This window comes from Desmodus rotundus, chromosome 2, assembly GCF_022682495.2.
Source record: "Desmodus rotundus isolate HL8 chromosome 2, HLdesRot8A.1, whole genome shotgun sequence".
Classification (NCBI taxonomy): domain Eukaryota; kingdom Metazoa; phylum Chordata; class Mammalia; order Chiroptera; family Phyllostomidae; genus Desmodus; species Desmodus rotundus.
This window is the reverse complement of record NC_071388.1, coordinates 33,061,361-33,083,868: the sequence shown is the minus strand read 5'-3', so window position 1 is coordinate 33,083,868 and position 22,508 is coordinate 33,061,361.

Genomic DNA, 22,508 nt, shown 5'->3' with positions numbered 1-22,508 from the left:
TCTCAGAGGCCAACATTCTGCAATAGATTTATTCTAAGAACAGGGCGAAGTCCTTTCAGGAATGAAAATCATGATTGTTGGTTCTGGAAAGAGATGTTGCCAGCTAAAGCAGGCTTCTCCCAGCTGCGCACTCTGAGGCCAGCGTGGTTGATGGTGTTTATATCTAACGTGTTATGTAAAGGAGGGTGGAGAGGCGTAAGAGTTTGTTTTCAGAATGAGAACTGTGAACTTAAGACACTCAGTTCCCCTGAATTTTTATTCTGTGAAGCATTGGAAACAAATATATCTGTTCCCTGCTTCACGATCAACACTCTCTATGCCAGGTCCCTTAACTGCTTTTTTTAAAATGTAAATATTCATTAATCAATTAAAAGTGTAAAATCAGTAGTAACCCTGTATTTGAAAGCCAAAGTCCTCGTTCTGCACGTGGGTTTTTAGAGCCAGCGTGCTGTTTGCCTGAGCTAGAGACCGGAATGTGTGCCTGCGGAGCCCTTCCCTGCATGCTGCGCAGGCTGATTCCAGAGTCACGGCGGCCCCTCCTGCTCCCAGTCTCATCCATGATGGGTGAGATGCAGCCGGTTTCTTCTAAAAGACCAATATGCTGTTAAAACGGCACAGAATGAGCGAGGGCCAGTGGGGGAGCTAGGGCGCATCAGTGAACCAGTCAGAGCAGGCACCCCACCTTCGTGAGGCTCACATTGTAGTCAATGGAGGGTGCAAAGTGACCTCCATTCTCAAAATAGCAAAGTGCCTGAAATCAGAGGCAGTTGGGGGAATAGTGCTCAGCCATACGAAAGATGAAACACTGCCATTTGCAACAGCATGAATGGATCTTGAGAATATCAATACTAAGTGAAATAAGTCAGATGAAAAAAGTCAAGAACCACATCGTTTCATTCAAAGGTGGGATATAAAACTGAAAGCAGCAGATCAACAAATAAGACAGACAAAACTCATAGACAAAGGCAACAGTATGGTGATTACCAGAGGAAAAAGGGGTAGTGGGGTGCATGGTAAAGGGGGTCAAATACAGGGCCTGGCAGAAGTAACTCCTGCTTGGGTGTGGTTGGTAGGGTAATAATACGGGTGTAATAATTTATAGTTTTAATTTGACCATTTCACCTAAAATGTCATATGGTGTGCTTGAGTGTGATATCGTTATGTTACTGAATTACATGCTTATGATTTTGTAATAAAAAGGTGAGTTATTGTGCAGGGCCCTATATATGGTGACAGAAGGAGACCTGACTTTGGGCAGTGATAGAATTTTACACTTGAAACCTTTGTAATTTTATTAACCAGTGTCACCCCAATAAATTTAATACACTTTTTAAAAAGAGGCATTTGGATACAAGTGTTGAATTTTGCCAATCTTTTGATGAGAACATCAAAAACTAGAATAAGATAAATGCTAGTCTCTGAGGACACGAGAGGAAGGACTAGGAACAACAATGTCACCACAACTACCAATACCGATGACGATAGCTAACATTGGGGGCTTTGCTGGTCAGGACCCCTCCCCGGGCAATCCCTCTCTCCAAAGCAAACAGATGGTTAGTCACCCTGACAGCATGCTGGGTCACCACACATGCAGACGGCCACCTACGACTTCCTTCCCTCAAGAGAAGCTAAAGCTCTGTTTCTAGGGGTCACACCTGTCTCCTCTATAGCTCCCATCTTCGGCAATCAGTGCGACATTGACTTAAACCCCTTCCATAGCTGTTGTTTTGTTGCTTCCTCTGGAAAAGTAATGTAGTGGGTTGGGGACATACAGAGATAGAATGGGGTAGGGTTATGTGTAAGGAGCTCAGACATTTTGAAATATAGAAATTCCTGGTTGGGAGTGGAACAAAGACCTTTTTCTATTGAGTTGAAAGCAGCTAAAAAGCTGGAACATACTAGGTAATTAAAAATTTTTTTTTTTCATAACTCATCTTGTTCTATCAGAATTAAGAATTCTGGTAAGAAATCCAGGTAAGAAAGCCAGAGTGAACTAAAAAGTCCTCTTGCTGCTACTCATGAATGGCAGGTTTGGACCAGTACAACTTCTCTAATTCTCTGTGAGCCTGACTTACCAAACCCTCCAACTATGCAGAGGGACCCAGACCACCTTCAGGCCCTGGCACCACCTGCCCTCTCTCCAACCTGGTTCTGACTATATTGCCTCCACATTGGTACTTAGGACTGGTCCTTGCTTAATGCCTCTGCTGTCCACCAGCTCACCACAACCCAGGCTTCTGGAACTCCAGCTTGGAACCTGAGCCCTAGAACCGCTCTGATTCAGGGTGGAATTAAGATACATGGGAGAGCCTAATGCTGGCTTCACAAGCAGTTACAGATGGTTAAAGTTCCAATCCAGACCTGGCCCCACGCTTTGTCCAAATTGCTGTGTCCCCAGTCAACTCTATTAGGGAGTCCCTGGGCTGCCTAGGTGGCTCTGACAGCCTTTTCCCTCCTTCTTTAAGCCAGAAGGCTCTGCCAGCTCCAAGGGGTACCCCAGGGTCATTCTACAAGGCTGACAAATGAGAATTCATGCAGCACAAAAGCCAGCTGGATGCGTAAACAGAGGACTTCTGGTGGAGAAAGAGAAAACTGACAGGCGTTCTTCCCTGAAGTCCTCAGTCTTTCCGGAGGGAGCGTGTGAAAAAAGGATTTTTTCAGAGTGACTGCATGAGATAGAATTAATTATATAAATTAAAATCAGAGCACACTTCTTCCTCAATTCCCATCCTACATAAATCCATGCAGAAATTTTTTTTTGATTCTTAAATGGTCCAACTATTAGTTTTAGATACAGGATATGCTCAGGTTCCTGCAGAAAATTTAACTTTTTCCTATCCACACAGAGTAAATGTGAGGATGAAGAGCTGATAGTCCATAGATTAAGGTACTCTGAGCCTCTCTTTCAATGAGCCCTATGTAATAGCCATCGATATCAGTAACCTATTGGCACTATAATGCCACTTGGCAGCTTCAAAATCCAGTGGCTTTAAACAGTGGTCACTAACTCCGAATGTCTACTGGGGGTCAGCTGACCCTGGCTGAGCATGCATCCAGACAAGCTTCATGTGTCTCTCCTCTTCCCCATTGGGCCACAGGCCTGGCCACAACATTTTCTTCTCAAGACAATGGCAGAAGCACAGGAAGGCGCCTGAAGACAGTAATGCCCCTTACAGACTAAACTGGAACTGGCAGCTGGTCTCTCTGCCCACATCCCATTGGCCACACAGAGTAAGTCCCACGTTCAAAGCCAACACCCATGCATCCAGTAGAAGAATTGCAAAGTCATGTGCAAAGGGTGTGGCCTCAAGGCTACAAAAATTGGAGCTGATAATGTACCAAAACACCTAACAGGATTGTACTTGTATCTCACCACGTCAGTTCTGTCTGGTTTTCCCCTAAGTATAGCACTCCAAACCCATCTGTGTTTCCTTCTTTGCCTGACTGAGCTGCGTCCTTCTGGTGACAAATGCACATCCAATGACTTTTCCTCCTCAGATTCTAGCTTTCCCCAACAGAAAGATGTCTGGAACTCACGGTTACGTTAGCCTCTTACGTTTACCACTTGGGTGAATGAATACAAAGGCCTGAGCGACTCATGGAAAACTCATGTGCCCTGCCCCAAATAAGATAAAAGCCTTCAGACTTTCTTGGTTTGATTGAAAAGTCCCTTGATTTAAGTATTTTTGAATATGTCACTGTGTCATTATAAAGATTATGGTTTTGTTGAGTAGTTGAAGTAGTTTCCTGCAACAGAATATATATTCCACTCCTTTGTTGTCCCAGAGACTTCAGGTAGCTCTGGCCCTGTTTCCTGACCACAGGTCACGTGCACAGGCCGACAAGGAGAGGGACAGCAGGAAGGACTATTTAAAACTCGCAATTACTGCACTTGACATATTGCTTATTACTGAGTATTTGCATTCTTCAAACTTCCCCTCAAGGATGTTAAATTTTGATTAAACCCAAGGACCTCTGACTATCTTCCATAAATAGGGAAAACTCTAAAGTCATAGGCAATGGTTTTATATGCAAAATGAGTTACTAACTTACCATGCTAATTATTTCTGGTGTTTATCCGCTTAAGTCCTAAGCAGTCCCTTCAGATTTCTGCTAAATTTTCCCGTGGCATTCTGGGTGAGAATATTTTTCTTTAAGGTTCCCCTTCCACAAACTTTGCATCACTCTAAGGGAAACTTATACCCCTCTTTGATAGGATCTTGGGTCAGAAATACCCAATGAAAAAATGTAAAAGGTTCTCGGGAATAAGCAGAGGTCAATGTCACTGTTTCTGGGTGTCAAGGGCACAATCCAGTTCTACAAAGATAACATCAGAACTCGCTGTGCATGAGGCCTGGCATGCACCATTCTAGTGAGTCCTCACAACAGCCCTGTAAGGTAGCCAGCATTGCCTTGCAGGGTACCAATGAGAACGTTGCCTGACCAAGGCCTCCTACATATTGGCAGAGGCTGGATTTGGACTCAGATGCATATGAACCCACAGTTTATTTTTAACTTTGAAAGGGTCCTTTAACTATTCTCTGGAGGATGAGGAAGAACTATAATGGACTCCCAACCTCAGATGCATTACTGAGGTCTGCCTCTGCTATATATTGTACTGACCGAACAAGAAGAAACTCCTTAAGCGTTGTCTTGGGGTTTTGCAATTCCATCAAAGCAAAGCCTGAATTAATTTCCCACACTTCTGTATTTCTGCACCAATGTGGTTCCAAGAGCCCCCTGTTTCCCAGGTATAAATATTGAACCTAAGACCCAGATGCCTTCCCCCTGTGCATCTCCCCAATATGCACAATTCACATAATCACTCTCGTACACATTTTAGTCACTGCCTTTTTCAGTAATACATTTTTCTTGCTTAAAAAGATGACTTTCACACCAATATTCATTGCAGCATTGTTCATAATATCAAAAACCCGGAAACAACTCAAATGTCTGTCAATGATAAATGGACAAATAAAGCGTGGTCTACCAATACAAAGCAACACTATTCAGCAATCAGAAGGAATAAAATACTGATAAATGCTACACCATGAAAAACCCTCAAACGCGTAGTGCTGAGTGTAGGAAGTCAGCCGAAAGGGGGCACCGGGCTCCGTTCCTGTGACGTGCCCAGAAGAGGCAACTCCATGGGGACACAAAGCAGACTGGTGACCGCCTGGACTGGGGATTGGAAGGGGGTTAATTTTTTTTGCTTAGTTTTTGAGGAGCTTAATTCTGGTTGGAAGGGGGTTAATTTTGAAAGAAGCAGGAGGGGTCTTGTGGTGGTGAAGACATTCTAAAACTGCAGTAGGACGATGGCTGCACAATTCGGTAAATTTAATAAAAATTATTATACGTTTAAAATTAGTAAATTTTACAGTATGTAAACTATACATGAATAAACTGTCTAAAGAAGAATCAATTCACGGATAACATTTTCAGTCCCATGAAACATTGGTCAGATGTTTTACACAGTAGGCCGCTGAGATAAATGCATTCATCAGCAAAATGAAGGTAGAAATTTCCACCTTAAAGACAACTGTCTGAATATCAAGTGAGTTAGTAAAATAATGGGGCTTTAAAACTGAAAAATGGTTAATAGAAAGGCAAAAATGTCTGACTCAGGAGTGGACAGAAATTATTTTATTCTCTCCTCTAGGTGGTGCTAGAATCTAAAACTAAGCAGCCCCCTGATAAATGCATCAGCTTTGTAGAAAATTACCTTTCCCTATGAAGTTATGTGTCTAAAGGGAGTTTTTGATCCAACTGTCCTTGAGTCCAGAGCCTTCTCCCGAAAAAATCTTCAGATAACAGACCTCCAACTTCCCTACCGAACTCCTAACCACTAAGACATTGTCAATTGCACAATCTGTGTGCTGTGGTTGGATGGAAAACATTAATCATCCACCTCTTCCCACTAGTTTCCATGAAAATACTCTCAGTGCTTGAGTACTGAGTTAGGAATTAAGCAAACCATTTGTAAAAGATCTCAAAAACAAACCCAAGCCTAGTGAACAGCACCACATCAATGGAGAAACGCAGCTGCAGCCCCCTGCCTGCTCCCACCATCGGTGACAGAAGGAACCACGGATGTGCTATGTTCTGGGTTACTTTATGTATTAGAAAGTTCATGCTTCCGAAGTTGTAAAAAGAGCTTCTGTATCATGTTTAGGTCTTCAATCTGAGTCCAGCTTCCATCTCTCTCTCCCCGCTTCCCCCCCTTCTGCCTCTTTCCCTCCCTCAAAAAACAAAAACAAAAATGGGTTTATACATTGCCTTTTTACTCTTCATCTGTTGGTTTCTAAAAGAATTTGACTCAAGTAGTAGAGCCAAGAGCCCAGAGTGCAAGGTGTGTGGCCCCGCCATGCAGCAAAGGAGCACAGAGCCATCGCCTGAGCCCCGGGGCTCCCACAGGACCAACCGCTGTACTTGGTTCCAATGGGCCTCAGGGCTGATACTTTAAGGGAGTACGAAAGTCGAAGCTTGTGCCCCATGATGTCTTGCAAGAGGAAGAATACAGAAGAAACACAGAACATGCATGCTGGAGTTATGCAAACAGGCAGCTCATTACCAAGAATTTCTCGCTGGCGGAAAGGCTTTCCCACAGGGGAAGCACTTGAAAAACAGCTCTTGCCTGCTAGAGCCCTCTGTTCAGTGGAAACAAATCAGCTTTAAAAATACAATACCCTGAAAACTTCAAAAAGTGGTATTTAAGCAGCATGGAAATAACCTCTGAGGAATTAATGCACAATCAATTCAGGCACACAATTTACATCTGCTGTGTTACCCAGATTGGCTCTCTTCTATAACTGGAAATCTATGAACTTAATTCTAGGAAGGCCAGAGGAGTTTTATGTTTTCTGGGATGTAGCTGTGCAACCTGCCACAGCGAGAAAACCTGTAATCGTTTAGGGCCACCTGAAGCTGGCATCTGAAAATGCACATTTCAAATTAACACCCAACCAAATAAGCGTTCACAGGTGTAGGCCTTTAAGCCCAGCCTTCTGCCCCAAACTGCAGTCTTTCCTCTCCCAGCAGGCTTGGACTTTCCTAAAGAGGTTCATTGCGAACAATGAGCTGCTCCTGCTCTGAGGATTGACAGTGAATGCCTGGAAGAGACACAGCCAAGTTCATCTCAGTGAGAGAGCTGGGAACCAGGCTTCTCACTGAGTCACCGCACAAACCCAGGGCCTGCTATGGGCCTCTCTCAGTGTTCTCATCCGCCCAGGTAGGTATAATGCTGATTTAGTCGGTTAATTATGCACAAAGCACATTTAAAGCTCCAAGTTTTGAAGTTAATTATAATGAAAGGTGCTGAGAAAAAGCATCGGAGGAGTAAGAGGGGAATGGGACAAGGGTGATCTCAAGAAGTCGCTGGAGTTTCAAGGAAAGGGAGTTTCAAGGAACAGGAAGTTGGTAAGGATGTCCAGAGCCACCGGGGCAGCATTTCGGGAGCGGGGGAGGGCAGGGGAAGCCCGGTAACACGAACAAACAATAGTTGTGGGCCCAGGTGCCTTTTCTTGCGAAGGGAAAGGAAATGAGAAGGGGAATTGCCAGGTGGAGACATTTCATAGGAGAGGGTTTTCTTTTTTTCACATTGCAAAGACTTTCTTATGACCTCGCATGCCTCTATCCAGTGCTGAATTCACACACGTGGAAATCTAATCTTGCCTGAGACACCATCCTCCTTGGAACAGCTTCTGGCAGGATTTCAACAACTGTTTGTGGGGAAGAAGCAAGGCTGCACTCTCAGAATTTCTGTGCTTGAAGGCAGAAATCCTTTTTAATCATATTGAAAGATTTCACTCCTTTGTTTTTTAAGATTTTGCACTTCTTAGTTGTGTGACCTCAGACAAGCAATGTGTCTGGACCTCAATTTCTTCACGAATGAAAATATAAAAATGCATGGCTCAGAGTATGCGGGTTTTATCCTGTTTTTTATCATCATCATCATCATCATTTTAATCATCATCATTATTAAAACCCATATTTTACCGTGTGTAATGTGCACTTTTTTGCCCAAATTTCTGAAGGAAAATAAGGATGCCCATTATACATGGGTAGTACTAATTCTGTATCTATATAAATGTTTTTAACTCTTTCATTTATGCTGATGTGTTAAAAGTATAACTCTAGAAAGCAATAACAATGTCCACATACAAAATAATACCCTTTATAATACAAAAAACAAGTGCCTGATATAAATAAATAAGTAATTGAATTAAAAAATTAAAACAAAAGATTTTGTTTCTGAAAGTTTGGGCCAAAAACATGGGTGCGCAGTATACACAGCAAAATACAGCATTTGTCACCCTGGGAGCAGGGGGAGGCAGAGGCTTCTGTACCACGTATCTAAACAACTCAGAATATTTCACACAAAGGCAAAGGTTGAAAAACAGTTTTTGTCTCCTGAAGCCCTCCCTTCAGTAGAAACAAAATAGCTTTTAAAATACAATCTCAAGGAAGTTCTTTTTAAAAATAGCAAATATAATTCAAAAAAAATTCTTAAAAAAATTTTAAAAAGTCAACACCAAGAGTCAACCTCTGTGTAAAACTGTGGACTCTGTGTGATTACGATGTGTCCATTTCAGTTCCTCGAGGGTGACAAATGCCCTCTGGTGGGACACGCCGGTAAGCGGGAGGGCTACGCATGTGTGGGGCAGTGCGTCTGGGGGAAGTCTGTACCTGCCGCTCACTTTTGCTATGAATCTAATATTGCTCTAAAAAAGTCTCAAAAAAAAAAAGTGTGACAGCAACGCCCTGTTTAGTTGTGTTGTGAAAGAACGGAACACGGCAGCCCAGCTATGCCGGGGCAGCTGGGGCTTCGGGGCGGGCAGGGAGGCAGCCTCTGGGTTTTGTGTCAGGCAGCCACAGGGAGGGGCTGAGAGGGGTGGAAGGCCAGGACCAGGACGTTGGCAGCACCTTGTAAGATACATTCTGTTGATCTTCCTGCACAGTTTGGATGTAGGTGAAGCTCGGGGGGGTTTCCATGATCTTGCCTCTGTGCCAGGCAGTGCCCAGGACTCTTGCACAGGTCCATGATGAGGTGAACTGTGGGGTTTCTTAGAAACACCCTAAAGTGAAACAACAGTGATCTTGTAGACTAGGCTGTAGATGGTGTTGAGGCAGGGATGCTAAGAGGTTCCTGCTCTGCTTAAGAATCAAGCAGGCCTGGTTTGAAATCTGAGCCTCCCCAGTGGGCTACGTGACCTTGGACAAGTTACTTAATTTCTGACCCTCAGCTCCTCATCTGTCAAATGAGCAGAATAATAGGGCCTGCTCAGGGAGCTGATGTGAGAGCTCTGGGGTGATAATGTGAATGAAAAACTTTACAGTGTTTGGTGCACAGTGGCTTTTTTATATCATCATTCACTGAATCTAACTCTTACTACCTCTGCTTTTGTCCTTCATAGAAAAAAAAAATTTCTAAATGTTACTTTCAAATCCTGATGTTTCATCAGCTTTTAGGGAGAGTAGAGATTTCCTTCCTGTTCTCACAAAGCTTGGAGATTACAGGAGGAAGGGGTTAGTGATAAATTTGTTTTTCTTCTTTCTAAAGGTCAGAGCATAAATTCATGGTTCTCTTCTGGTTTCTCTCTGACTCATCTTTGTGCCTAAAGCAAATTATGTATTTCCGGTCTTATTTTCTTTATCTGACAAATGGGCTTTGCTTAATCATTTCTCTCCCTGTCTTTCAGCAAAAACTTACTGTTTTTGAGACACTCTATAAACTGCATTCCAACATTTTGCCTCTAATTTTCTCTTGTGTGAGGTGATTTAGATTGCTTTCCAGCAGTGAGGAATGGGGGCAGTATTTCTCCGGGGTATCGTTGGAGAAAAATACCACAGGACAGTGGTTCTCAATTCAGGGGAGATTTTGCCTCCCAGGGGACATTTGGCAATTGGAACTGTTTGGGGTTGCCACATTGGGAGGAGGGGATGCTATGGCATCTAGCAGGTGGAGGCCAGGAATGCTGCTAAACACCCTGCAGTGCACAGGACCGCTGCCCACAGCAGAGAATCGTCCAGCCCAAAATGCCAACTGTGCCAAGGTTGAGAATCCCTTCCGTGAAGGGTCTCAGTATTTTAACTTTCCTCCTTCAGTTTTTCTTTTTCCTTGTTTCCTTTGTGTTCTCGTCCTTTGCCTCAGTTCTGTCTCTCTCCCCCTGGTCAAACCTCCCTCCCCTCTCCTCACTATCTGTCTACTCCTTCTGCCTCTGACCACTAAGTCTTTTTTCTTTCTGTCTTTTGCTCTGTCATTGTTTCCTGTTCCACGATCCTTCAAAGTTCCCGGTCCTTGGAAAATACTCATGAAGTTGCTATTCCAACTCTGTCACTAATTAACCATGTGCCCTTCGGTCAGTCATTTTATCTCTCTGGGCCTCCGCTTCCTTTTTGTAAATGGGCACAGGGTGGAATGATCTCTAAGGCTTGAAACCATGATTGACAACTGTCCTGGGAATTCAAATGCCCAGCAAGCTTACAAGAAAATTTCAGTGTGAGAGAAAGACCCTATAAAAAAACCATTAGTTTACTGGTATATAGTCAGAGAGGAAAAGATGTTTATGCCACTGTATAAATACCTGGAAATTCAATCCTGCCAAGGTAATCACGGATAAGATAAAATCTGTATGTAGGTGGCTAATTTTCAAAGAAATCTATTGGAAAATTAATGGCTAAAATCTATCAATTGTAACATTATTTGCAATAATAAAAAGTTGGAAACAAATAGCCAACAATTGGGGATTGAGACAAAAATTATATTTATACAATGAAAAATCATGCAGCTGTTTAAAAATATAATTATGATGTTTTTACCAACATGGACAATATTTTTATTTTTTAAAAGATCTTATATGTTTATTTTAACATATAAAATATGGGAGGAAGGAAATAAGGGAGGAAGAGAGGGAGAGAAATCAATAGGTTGCCTCTCGTCCCCGCCTGGGGGCCTGGTTTGCCACTCAGGCATGTGCCCTGACTGGGAATCGAACTGGTGACCTCTTCATTTACAGAATGATGCCCAATCCACTCAGCCAGCCAGTCAAGGCAGAGCATGGAGAATATTTAAATGCAGCTAACAAAAGTGTATATACTTTATACTCATATTTAGTAAAAGAAAGTACCATTTTCTAGAGTGGACTTTTTTAAATAATTTTTTTTATTGTTGTTCAAGTATAGTTGTCTCCATTTTCCTCCACCACGCTCCCCCTGCCCTCCCCATCCTTGCCTCCCACCCTCAAACCTACATTTAAAATTTTTTTTAATTAAATCATTTTTTAAATTATTCTTTCCTTACTTTCAAGATAATGCATGCTTATTGTAAATAATTTCAAAAACTAAGATAAGAAAAAGGGGAAAAATGTTCCATAATTGACCACCAGAGTGAACCCCTGGAATATCTTTCCAGAAATTTCCATTTTTCAAATAACAGCGGGTTACACTGTTTTCGTGACCCGCGTTTTCTCTCCTTGTCATTAAACGGTATTCCGCAGGGGCGTTCACTGTAGTTGCTTGTGTCCCTGTGTTTCTGCACTAGATCTAAGTGGTGGGGGGGAGGAGTAAATAAACTTCTGAAAAGAAGGAGCATGCCAGTTCGGTCAGGGACCTGGTGGACTGAATTACTGATGTTTCTTTGGTCAACATAGGGCTTGTTAGGTCCTACCGTGAAATCATAACATGGCAAGTGGGGGGACCTTGGAAGTCACTTAGTACAACCCCTTCCCCTCCCTCTCTTCACCCCCCCACTCAGCGCGTGAGCAGAGGCCCACCCTTCCTACTGACCTGGTGTGTTCGGCTTGATCAGCCCAGAGCAGCAGAACTGCTGTGTGAGGCCCATCTCCCCCATCTCCCACCCCACCCTACTCTTTCCAGTAGAAACGAGGGTGCTAACTGTTTCCCAAACCTTTTCTCCCAGGGTGGGAGTGGAGGTGGGGATGGGGGACTCGGGCCTCTGTCAAGTTCTCACGACACAGGCTCAGTCTGAGATGCTCTTCCCTCTGTGATCCACTGCCAAGTCTGCATCTGCTTTCCTGTCTGGGGATGTTGTGATATCAGATTTATCTGCTTGAAGAAAAAACTGCTTACCAGTTCATTGCTTTCCCTGAGCCCTCTGAGAAGGCTCCAAGGCTCAGGATCAACCCTCAAGAGGCCCAAAATGACACTGTTCTGGCCGAGGCCCTTCTGCCTGAACCAATTTTCAAAGGACACAAAACTTTCCTTTTTCTGGTGACTCCTCTGTCTGGGTCCGTGTCATGTTCAAGTCCCCCTTCCTGACCTCTCTCAGCAGGCCCAAAATACCTGATGAACTGATTTTCCCGTATGCTTTAGGGATTCAACATGCCGGCATTTGTAAAGGGTGGGGCAATGCTTAGTCCGAAGGCACGACTTGGTAACTGTGGGACCTCAGGTGTCGCAGAGAGGCTGTTCGACCCAGAAGCCTTTCTGAGGCTTTCACCACAGGCTGCACCCACTTCAGAACCCAAAATCCGTGGATCCCCACAATGTGCCAGGCGTGGAGCCAAGTGCTTTCTGTGGGTTTCCACATTCATTCCTTACAACACCGTGCACTGGGCATTATTATTCCAACTTCAATAGGGAATAAATAACTGAGACTTCCAGAAATTAACTCTTTGGCAGAAGTTGGCAGAGTCAGGATTGGAACTCAGAGCTGTTGATTCTAACATTACAACATAACAATGCCCCTCCATAAGATTAGAGCCTATGAGTATACTGTATATTTTCAAAGTAAAACCACATGCCCGAGCCCTAAGTTCATGTGTTTCCGTGCTCTGGCTTATAGGTTAATGTAAATGTCTTTGTACAAAGTGAACATCTCTGAGCCCTTTGCTCCAGACACCTGGACCACTAAGTTCAAAGGGCAAGAAAAGTCTCCTCTAATTCACTTGTGCTAGAATGAATGAATGTTGGATTCACGTCAGTAAAATTGAAAGATTTTTCCATTCCTTATTTTTCTAAAGATGTCTACCAAAATCAATATTATTATATTGTTTTCCTAATAAAATAGTATCCATTTTAACTCCTCTCAAAACTGGGCCAGTTGGAAAGCACAGGTTTATTACACACAGTTATGAGGGATGGCAGTGTAGGCGGAACCAGATCCTTCCCACAGTATCTGTGGTTTGGTTAACAACACGGGAGGAAAAAATTAGGAATTTTGTTGCTAACCTTCACCTTGAACAACCTAACAGACAACCAAGCCCTAGCAAATCCACTTGTTAAGCAATATGAGAATAAAGCAGAAATAACACTCAAAGAAGCAACTGCCAGAACCTTGGAAGTCCCCAGTTACAATGCTGGCTTGGCTGGATTCCAAAGTTGGGAAAGAGAACTTCTGCTGAGACAGAGTAAGTTATGCAGATACCGTGATACTCAGCTCCACCTTGAGCTTCCCACTCATTGAAGACCTTCCTCTACACGGGCTAAGAAAATGACCTCGGTAAACTCTCAGGCCCTCAGCCATGGAGCACCAGCAACAGTGTGTTAAGCACTGAATACAAACCGGAACAGAAAAGATAACCCTGGTTCCTGGGTTTACCTTTCCGTGGGACGGTCTGTTGTTGCAGAGAAACAGAAGTGTCTGGTATACTTCAAGAGCAGTCTTGATTTTGACAGGTTTTTAATTTTCCTGAAAATTCAAGTGTCAGAGATAGATGCAATCTCTTCTTTTGTAGGCTCTGGGTTTCTAGCTCCGTGCAGAACTGGAATCGCCTCTTCTCTCTGGCCCAACAGTGATCTTTCCTTGGGAAAGACTGCAATCATTCCAAGCCTCACTTCAAGAGGACAGTGGGCCCTTTCTCCTCAACCTCCCCTGCCCCTGGGTAGGAGGAACAGTTAGGGAAATGGCCCGACTTCACAGAGCTCTGCCAGGCCAGTACAGCTCCACCTGGAGGGAAGGGGCCCCTCCTCCTTCCTCCTCCCTAAACAGATGACTCCTTGGCAGTGAGCGCCCTTTCAAGCCTATGCCCTGGCATTTTTCTACCCTGTGCTGTGGCTTTGAGTTCTGTGCCTCTGGGTGAAAGGCCACTGCCCTTGCTTTGTTTTCTGCGCACGAAGCTTCTCATAAGAAGCAGGCACATCTCTTAGGTCCATGTTCATTGTGTGTCTATCTGTAAAAGTCTTCTTCTGCATGTTGTCAGGTGTTCGGGCATCTGTTCTGGGCAGAATGCTCAGTAGTCTTCCCTGTGTCTCCAGATGAATTCATAAATGGGGGGCCCATTTTGGAGCTGGTGTCACTGTGAGGCAGCCTTCTGGCAGTGACAAAAATTGCCATTGTTGAGGAATGAATATTTAATGTGGAAAGATAATCTTCATGACCTGAAGTATAAAATTCAGGTTATAAATACAGTATATATATATATACTCAAATATGTGTTAACAGGATAGATATTAAATATTAATAGTAGTTATCTTTAGTGAATGGTTTGGGTTTTCTCTCTTCTTTTTTCCTCTCCTGGTACTTGTCTTTATTTTCCAAAGTTTTTACAATGAACAGATTTTGTTTTGGTGATAAGAAAAGACAAGTAAAAATGTTTTCAATTTTCCAAATAAGTTATTTTGGGAGAAAAAAGTTGCCAGGAGGACCTCTAGATTAGTACCTCTAGGGATCCAGAGATAGAGCATGATGCTCTGTTCCTAGCAACATGGGGCAGGTGAGCAGTGGCTGCCAGGACTTTGCCCAAGCCCAGCTCCTGAAGCAGGTGAGGTCTTGGTTCCATCCCACCGAAGGAGTCAGGCAGGCAGCCGGCTGTCCTCAGCAGTCAGGCTGCTGTGCTTTTTGCCTCAATCAGATTCAGCAACTAAAACTACACGCAGGAGCAGCAGCTCCTGAGGAATGGGGGTCCATTCAAGGAGAGGACAAGAAGTCCCTTCCCTTCCCTTGGTTCCCTCCGTATTTCGGCAAAGCTCTTAAGCACTAATGCCCCAGAGCACTATGTTCCTCTAGTGAATGCCCAGTTTGAGATGAATCACTTGTTTTCTAATGTGGGACTGAATTAGGTGCTAGAATTTTGAAAGACGTAATTTATGGGGCTGTTTGGGAAGTTTGCATAATTGTGCCTAATGCTCCTTTCCAGATAAAGCAGTTTTGCATTTCATTTTCTCTGCCTCCTGACTTCACTCTAAACTGTTGAGGGAGTCAGCCATGTGCATGTCTATAACTACTCAATGGAAAGAGAATCATCGTGTGGTCCTGGTGGATATTTTCATCAAAGACAAAGAGCCCTGAACACCCTACTCCCGTGAGCTGCCTTGCGTGGCCAGACCTGAGGTCTCTATGCCCGTAATCTGGGATTGGCCATGTTGGGGCAGAGCAAGACCCCATTGCTTCTAGTATGCTGCTCTTCCGTCCCTAGAGAATTCCTTAACTACTGTTCTCTTACAGGCTCTTCACCTTGAAGATGGACCTAACAAGGGAATGTATTTATGGGGTATGGACTGTCTTGCTGAAACCCATGTATTCTAGATGGTGCTTTGCAGTCCGTTTAAAGCTTGAGCCTGAATATATGGGTTATTTATCATAAACTTCATTTATTTTTTATTTAAAAAAATTTTTAAAGATTTTATTTATTTAGAGAGAGGGAAAAAAGGAAGGAGAAAGAGAGGGAAAGAAACATCAATGTTTGGTTGCCTCTTGCACACTCCCAGCTGGGGATCTGGCCCACAACCCAGGCACGTGCCCTGATCAGGAATCGAACTGGTGACCTTTCAGTCCACAGGCCAGTGCTCAATTAACTGAGCCACACCAGGCAGGGTTCACTTATTTTTTAACACTAAAAACACTAATGTTTCCTTCCCTTATATGTATCCTCTCCTCCTCCCCATAAAAACCACTTGTTTAGGTTTGTCCCAAACCTAAATCCTTGGTATATGGGGGTACACTGGGACTTCTTCTAAAGCTGCTTTAAAATCTAGTGATTTTTACATCAACTCTCAGAGATTTGTTAGAAGATAATAGTAGGCATAGAAAAGTAAAGGTATTTTCCCAAGTATTTTTATTAATGATGAATCTGAGCAGATGGCTAGAAGCCATATCTAAGATACATGTGAGCAAGAATTTGAGATTTTGGTTCCACAGCTTAAGTCCAATAAAACTATAACCATTGGCATTTTTTAGGAAGGATTGAATCTCCTTTCTCAACAGCTAAATCTCTGTGGCCCTGGATAAATGTTCCCATCCCTCCTAAATCACTAAAAATCGTATTACAAATAAATTAAGTGACATAAGCCTTCTATCTTCCCTAAGACAGATTTTATAATGTTGTGAAAAGGAAAGTGTGACTTTAAGATGTGAGGTTAGTGTGATCTCCACTACATTTAAAGAGAGATTCCTATGTCTTTAAATAGGAAAAAGTCTCCAGACAATATGCTAACAGGAAATCTTTGGATGGTCAGGTTATAGGTGGTGGTTATTTACTCCCTCTGTTTTCCACAGTGACTATGGTTGACTTTTAGGAGCAGGAAAACAAGGAGCCATTTAAGAAAGGAAAGCTGACTGCTGGACCGTGATTGTTCTGCAGCTCATGGAATCGGCATCCGGATTTGAATCTGCGTTTGGGTCCTTTACCACTTGAGTTTCACCGCTCTGTTTGGCCAACAGATCACACAACTGCTTGAGTCATGTTTAAGAGAAATATGGTTTTTTTCAGCCACAAAAGAAAATTCCAGGTTCTCAGGGGGAGCCAAGCTTATAAAAAGAAAGCTTTTGAGAAGGAAGTCATTTTCCCCACCCTTTTTGCATTCCACCCCATGACCAAGACCGTGTTAACGACGGAATGCCTGTGCGAGGACATGTGTGGAGAAGTTTCTACAACACAAGGTCGCATTGTACAGAGAGCCTGTGTCCCGGAGGCCCACAGCAGCTGTGGGCCCTCAGGTCAGCATGAACAGATTCCCCCGCAGAAAGGGAGCCTCGCCAGGGAGCTTAATGAAACCTACTCAACTAGAAGTGCGGTCAGTGAGGGCTAGAGCTGCTGAAGAGCCCAAAGTTGGAGAATCTACAAAAGGGAATTCTAAAAATAACTAGCCTGCCTTTATGACTCCTTTGTTACTTAAATTTTGGGGAAAACTCTCCAATAGCCTCTACCTTTTCTTTCCCACCTCTTTTCTCTGTTACTAATTCAAACCTTGCCCAAAACAAGAGTTTTTGTGCCTTGTGGGCAATTTTCCTTGGCTGGCCTCCAAGAGTCCAGGGGAGAGATTTAGAAAATAAATCAAGGATCTACGCTGCGTGATAACACTTGCTGTGAACAAGAGATGAAAACGGCTAATTCTGTGACTGCTATGGAGGGCTATGCTATCCGGGATCCACAGGAAGAGGCCTAGGAGATTACATCATCAGCTTCCAGATGGAAGTCTGGGGGGGGAGGATATATACATATACACACACACACACACACACACACAACTCAACAACAACAACAAAACACTCCAAATCTTCCTAGTCCTGTAATTCTTCTCTTAACTGACTGCTGAGGCTTAGCAACCTCCTAGGACCTAGACTCCCTTGGGTATCAGAGTTGGAAGCAGCATCAGAGACCATTGCGTTCAGGGATGGCAACCTCACTGCCCACAGGGCCTGGGAGAGGGACATAAATGAGTGAGGAAGACTGGGTAGAGCTAATGAGGAATGGTGGGGGCTGAGGCAAACCAGAAGTGCATGGATTTTAAAAAACACTGTGTGAGCCAAAGGAAACAGGGCTATTAGCCAATGTTGTCATGTGGGCTGCTCATTTGTGACCTATGGGTCCAAATTAATCCAAACTAATTTGTGGATGAAGAAATAAAGGCTCAGAATTGTGACATGACTCATTCCAGCTCACAGGTGACGCAGCAGTGGAACCAGTACTGACAGTCCAGTCCCCGGACTCTTGTGCCAAGGTTCGCCCACCCTCTTCACCTACACCTTGGGAGGTGCTCTCCTATGATGGAAGCTGATATTGGGCATTTTGGTGAGACCCAGGGCACTGTTCCTATCACTTCACATGGGTTCCAGTTTACTCAACAGGCCGGGCTGCCTGCAAATGCCACCACCATTTAGGGCCTTTCCCACACCCTCACTTTCTTCCTTTGACAGCATAGGAAGAGTTTCCCTCTGTTGGGTTCCCCTCTGGGTGCAGCTTGCGGACATCTTGCTCCTCCAAAGCTTCGGGCAACAAAACCAAAGTCTGGGTCTAAAACTTCTGAGTAAAGGATTGTGAACATCAGTGCTGGTTTTGCAAAAAGTTACCTTTAAATTTGTCTCTAGGATATTGGAGGAAGAATTAGTTACTACTTCTAGAGCACTGTGGAAATTAGGGATGAAAACATCCATGGATCTATAAAATACTATTATAATTAATGAGTCCCTGCCTATCAATATACTGTGATTAAGAATAGTGGGTATTTGTCAGAGGTTATCAAGCTGAGGCATCTTTCACACGAGTGCTTTCAGCACGATCTGTTTTGCCAGAAGTGTTCCCTTTCTAATTTGCTCGTGGGAGTTCTGTCCAATAAAAAAGGTACATTTTGTACTTTTAAGAGAATGCCATTGATGTCTTTATACACCATGAGTTAATAACAATGGAGACTACACTTAATTTCCCTTAAGGATACCTCACTCTTGACAAACTTTCATTTCTTCAAGTTTGGTTTCAAGGAGATTCTTATCAGATAACATATATTTTTTAAGTTTCCCTCCCTGACTGACTGGTCCTCTGTCTAAGAACTCTCCTGTATTTTTCCAACTAGGAGAAACTCTTTTGATATATAAACATCAAATACCGTGCAGAACTCAGGGCCTGCACATAGTACATGCTGGATACCCTTTTATGAGTGAAGGAGTGAGTCAGGGAGTGAGTGGCAGGCCACAGTTGCCTGCATCGGTTTGGGAGCGTGGATGATGGTAGCACTCTGGTTGGGTGGGGGACTCGATAAGCTCATCGGGTAGATGCTCAGAATGTCTGTCTGCTGGTAGCAGGACTTAGCTAGAATTCTTGATTTCTGAGGGTTGGTTCGGGTTTCTAGTCAATTACTCAACTCATTTAATGACTAGTAGTCGTCTCACTGCTCAGAGGAGATGAAGACTGGTTCATAACTACAGTGCATTTGCTAATGGACTACGTGTAAAAATTCCATAGTTATTAGGCCTGAGAACAGAACAGAGCAATTGCAGTGATTCTCCTGAAACTCACAAACCACGTAGGTGCTGTTTTGGAAAAGACTAAGTGTAAGTGCTTAGGTTCAATTCCTAGCCAATAATAATAGTGAATATTTAAGCAGCAAATTACATTATGCCTGGCACTGTGCTAAGCATTTTCACATATTATCTTATTTAATCATCATAATTATATTAATAAAGGATATATGATAATTATGCCCATATTTAGGTTGAGAAATCAGAGAAATAAAGTAATTCATCCCCAATTCCACTGGTAAGTAGCAGAGCTGGGCATTGGGCTCCTGTCTCTCTGGTTCTAGGACCTGATTTCTTAAATCCTGTAACAAATCACCTCTCATTGCCACGGCTTTGCCATTTCTTACCTCTGTGGCCTTAAGTCCCTTGACCTCTCTGAGACTTGGCAGTCTCATCTTTACAATGAAGGCAGTCATAACCATTTTGCAGAGCATGTAGCTAAACATCAGTCCCTTTGTTCCTCCCTCTGGATCTAACCATATAGGTCAAAGGGAGCTCTTCTCTTCTCCCAGTGCCCATTCCTGACCCCTTTGATTGGCAGAAGGGAGAGCACATGGCCCCCAAAAACCCAATCAGAGTAGCCTATCTCCCTGTCCATAGTTGTTTGGTCAGGGAGTAGATATCTGACTCAAGTCAGATCAATCAATCCCCTCTCTGGAATTTATTTTACTGGGCACCACTGAAGGGGAGCTTCAGACCCTTGGTAGTAGTAAAGCAGAAAGATGGGAGCCAGGCCATGCTGCCCTGCAAATGGAAAAACCTGTCAGAAAGAATGAAACGCACATAAATACCGAAGCAGAGGAATTGGTGGAGAGAAGGCCCAAATCTAGACACCCCCAAGTCTTAGCAGCTCCTCTGCCATTTCCCCAGTATAGTTATGAAACCAAAAATACTCCATTTATGCCTAAGCTCATATGAGTTAGGTTGACTGTTACTGGCACCAAAAAAAAAAAGTATCCAAACAAGTGCATTGCATTGGGTCTCCCTATGCCCATATGAGCACATGTAAGGAAACCCATTTATAAAGGGTCCAGATTTTAGATATACCATTAGTAGTAGGCTTCAGTGGCTTGGATAAGTTATGTCAATACAGGGAATGGTGTTCACTGGAATTTATTCCCCAACCTTGGCACCTCAGGGTCATGGATAGATGATCATTATATCGCTCAAAACTTGATACCGCGCCCATCCCCTCCCAGTGTAAACTTATTGCTCATTTACAGGCCCTTGGAATCTTGGCCTTTACCAGTAGTTCTAGTTGTCACAGAGCTAGTGCTAAATATCAGAGGAAATTAAATTCATGAAAAAATGCTCAAAAATAGCAACAATGATTTTATTCAGAATTTCTCAAAACCCCAAGCATCAATGCCTTTTTAGGAGCTAAACTCCATAAATGTATTATCAGATAACCTTTTAATTTCTATCGCATCAGTACCTAGATCTTAAACACAAAAAATATTAAGCTGTTTTCAAGTGTCAAGTAAAATTCAGAAAATAGTTCTTTTCATTTCAGTTACTTGGCATATTGTTATAACTGTTTCCTACTAGTGCTAGGAAACATGCATTTTAAAAACTTTATAAATGGAGGGTTAGACCCAGAAAAGCTGGTCTGCAGTCACAGAAGCAACATTAAGGATGTAACCCAAGCTGTTCTTTTATGGCTATTAGTCTAGTACATGTTACTTACATACATATACACGCAAATGCAGGTATACCTGCTTTCCAAACCATCACTATTCAAACTCAAGAATCAAGTGGATATGTGTAAAATTCTGTATCTATCCCTCCTGTCCTAATTATTCCCCCTTTTCTCTCCAAATCCATTTCTTCCCTCCCCTGCCTACTCTGTGCCCCAGAAGGCTGATGCCTGAGGCCTGCATCACCTGGGTTGCCTTGCCTGTAGGTTCTAGTTGGGTATGGACTTGAAGATCAATGGGGAGTGTGATAAGCGTTTTTATTTTCCTTCTCCCCCTGTGGTAGACACTGTTGGTACCACTCCCAGATGACTGTTTCTGTGTGTTCATTTCCCAGCTTCTGTGTCCTCTGTGTTTGTTGGCTGACAGCTGTAACTCTCTTCATGAAAAAAACCACTGTTGGTCCACCAGAGCCACCTCACCCAGTACAGGGAGGGAGCTGCAAGTGCCTGGGGGTTCGTGTCCTGCCCCCGACATTAGCCAATGACTAGTGCCAGAGGATGAAAGCCCAGCTCCTTTGCTTGAGGCAGACAAGCTCTGGGGTGTGACAGCCCTGGGGTATGGTTTCAAGCCAGAAAAACCTGCAGGGCTATGCTGGGGCTGGGTGTTTGCTTCAGTCTGCACTCTTGCAAAACCTTCTCCCCTTCCCTGTCGTGGTTCCCCTAATGTCTTCTGTGTGCCTCCAGAGACCACTTCCTCAATCGTTCACTGACACATGAATCCTGAACTCAGGGTCTCCTTCTGAAACCTCAGCTGAGACCTCTCCTGGTCACGGCCTCAGCAGCGGCCGAGCCCCTCTATAGCCACTGGTCCTGTCGTGTGGCCCCTCTTCCAGGACTCCAATTGTCCTGGTGGCTCTGTGAACACCAGTTCTTCTCCTTGTCCCTTTAGGTCTAAGGATGTTAACTGCTTCCCATTAGTGCTAGTCCTTGGGCTCTTGTTGGTTGTCTTAATGCTGCCCACAAATATGTACACAGGTCCACCTTTACTCCTCTTCCATTAAACTGTTTGAATGTACCATCTCTTTCCGATTGGGACCCCAACTGAGAATCCTCTCTGCTCCCAACTTTGATACTCACTAGCTAAAAGTTAGGAACCAAATCCACCCTCACTTAAATTCTCTGTCAAGAATCTTTTCTTCTGAACTCGGGATCTAACAGATTATAGGTAGTGAGGATAATTACACGCATCCACACACAAACATTCGCACATACATACACACACATCACACTTGTCTCATATAATTATTTTGAAAGTTATGCAGAGGACACTAAAAAGTCCCTTGGAAGAAAAGCAATAGAAGATGCCTTCACCATGTTAGGCAAATTTTTTATTGTGCCTATAAATTATTATCTGCCATCGGCATTGCCACCTTGATGTACACAAGTAGAAAACAAACAAAAGATATATGTGAAACCACTGTCTGCAGACTTTGGACAGAAGGCAAAGCAGAACTCTAATCTCTGAGCAAAGGAAAACACAGGAGGTGCGCTGCCCCTGTGAGTACCCCAGGTACCGCCTGGAGGCAGTTTGCAGACCGCAGAGCAGAGAAGGGGAAACCCAGACGGAGGGCCACAGTGCACTGAAGCGAGGAGATACAGGTCAGATTTCCGGGAGGCCAC